We start from the raw sequence: 2,500 nt of genomic DNA on the forward strand, positions 1-2,500 counted from the left end.
TCTGCGCTTGGAATAGTTGTTGCGTTGCGTTCGATATCTCTGAATCGATGTTGGACCAGAATAAAGTCTATCAGATTTTTATAAAGGCCACCTGGGCTTATCCATGTCCACTTCTTTCTATCGTGGTTTTTAAACCATGTATTGACAATAGTAAGGTTTTCCAATCTGCATCAGTCGACAAGTCTTTCCCTTCTATCATTTTTGGTACCTAGTCCGTGGTGCAAATGATATTTTCAACTCTCTCGTTACCAACCTTTGCATTGAAATCACCAATTATTAAACGAATTTCATCAGATTTACATTGTTTTAATGCTTGTTCCATATCTTGATAGAATGTCTCAATTGTGTTTTCATCACTGTCTGATGTTGGGGCATATATTTGAATAATATTAACATTAAACCGGTTTCCTTTCAACTTTACTAAAATAACTCTTTCTGAGATTGCAACATGATCTAAATAGCACTTTGATGTTGATTTATCTAAAAAAATTCCAACTCCTTTTTCATGATGTTTTCCACCTGCATAATACAATACAAAATCATCTTCTTTAACTACTCATTCTCCCTTCCACTTCGTTTCTGAGATTCCAAGGATGTTAATTTGGAACTTTTTCATTTCTTGAATAACGTTTTCAAATTTTCCTAAATGGTTTAATGTACGTATATTCCACGTGGCCAATGTGATTGTTTCATTTCGCACCAGTTTGAAACGTTCAACGTGTTCGGGACAGCTGATCTCCTGGGAAAGTTTGTTAGTGACCGTGGTTTTCCGTTGCCTTCCGTCATTGTTATTAGTAGAATTTAAATTATTGCATTTTAATTTGACTGAGTTGTTTTTGATGTTTTCTTTGGCTTCTCCTGGTTTTTGATTTTGTTTCCTTCCACCTTTATTTCCTCTTTTTGTTATTTTTCTGTATGCCTTGAATAATTCAAAAGATCTCAAAATGTTCACTATTTCTAAATTCGGTGTATTATTAAATGTGTGTCGTATTGTACGTAGGTGTTGGGGTGAATAGTTATAACAATAGTTAGTTCAGGTGTCATTTTCGATGTTCATCGTCGACCGTTGTAATACAATTAAAATAGTTCACTGTTGTTTTTTTCTTCTTAAAATCGTAAAAAGTAAACAAAAATGGTCTCAATAGATGATAAAATCCTTGCCAAAAATTTACAAAACTTTAAAATATTGCTAAATTAATTGTTTAAAATTCACGAAATTTCGTCAAAAGCAGCACAAAGTCATAAGAAATCCCCTGAATATGAAATAAAATTCGTCTTATATAGAAATAACACTTAAAACAGCCGTAAAATGCAATAATTTTAAGAGCTCTGTGAAAAGCAGCCTTCCAGCGCTGAACACATTACACATCTCTCAAAATTAAGAGAGTACAAAATAACGTTTAGTAGCGTATTCTCCACTAAATGCAAGAACACAAGAAAAGAGCCAGAAGACATCTACAGCAACATTACCTATAACTCTCAACAACGACCTAAAAAGACCTAACGATACACATCACACGCACATACACACACACACACACACACACACACACACACAATTGGAATCACTGGGGATGATAGTTCAGAATAGACACCTAGATAACCACGTCTCTTGGACAGTCGTCATAATGTAAATAATGGCAATGATAGGTAAACATAGCAAATTAGACAAGTTTTACTATCGATGATATGTATATAAGTAAAATACCCACTGTTCTACCGCCTCGACCAATAGAACCAACACAGAAAACTAAGTGTAAACTTAAAAGTTAATAATATAATCTGGAGAATTATGTGATAATTTTTCACCCGGTATAAAATAATAACAACGATCAGAGAGAGGTTCATATCATTCACGTTATCGTTTATAAACAACCAACTATGTTTGTCCGAGCACGTGTGAAGGTGTGTTACAAATTCCATGTTTTGACTGGTTAAAAAATCTACTGGTTAATAGAGACGAGTTGAATGCGTTCACAACATTGATCTACGAAACAACCGAAGCTGTAAAATGGATCGACCTTGCTGGGGAAAGGCATTGGGTAAAGTCAATTCAATATCCGCTAAAAGAGCTCAAGGCGCTTTACAAGAGATCCAAAACCACAACAATGCAAAACGTGTAAATGAGACATGAAGCCTGTAATACACTTTTACAATGATTATTTTTTCGACAAGATGACGCTGTTAACGGACATATATCCATTTGACACCTGATTGCCGTGGCAGAATGTGAGTAAAATAGCTTCCATAATGACTCAAGGTTGCGCGCCAATAGAGGGACTCGAACCAAAAACCAAATGGTCCGATGGGAGCGACATACCACAAGGCTTCTAAGCTGTATAAAAAGTGATACAAATTGCTAGAAGCCGTGGATTGGAAAAAGTAATTACTAAACATGAATATAAGAGCTTCAAAAAGAAAAAAATACCAAATACTGAACGTTTCGACTGAAACCCCTTTCAGCCAATAATTTAAAAAAAAACAAACAAAAAAACATTAA

At 34.7% G+C, this 2,500-nt stretch overlaps 2 protein-coding genes across 3 annotated transcripts in view; one reads left to right on the forward strand and one right to left on the reverse strand.

Annotated features, from left to right (window-relative positions):
* LOC144968826 (uncharacterized) overlaps nt 1–2,500 on the forward strand; it is a 240,103-nt gene that overhangs the window by 175,221 nt on the left and 62,382 nt on the right. The window lies entirely within an intron of this gene.
* Nucleotides 1–2,500, reverse strand: part of LOC144968827 (organic cation transporter protein-like) — a 40,072-nt gene that overhangs the window by 16,970 nt on the left and 20,602 nt on the right. The gene's annotated exons all lie outside the window — the stretch shown is intronic.

The sequence above is a fragment of the Berghia stephanieae genome, chromosome 3 (genome assembly GCF_034508935.2).
Source record: "Berghia stephanieae isolate SIO BIC M18660-M18661 chromosome 3, UCSD_Bste_1.3, whole genome shotgun sequence".
In the NCBI taxonomy this organism is placed as follows: domain Eukaryota; kingdom Metazoa; phylum Mollusca; class Gastropoda; order Nudibranchia; family Aeolidiidae; genus Berghia; species Berghia stephanieae.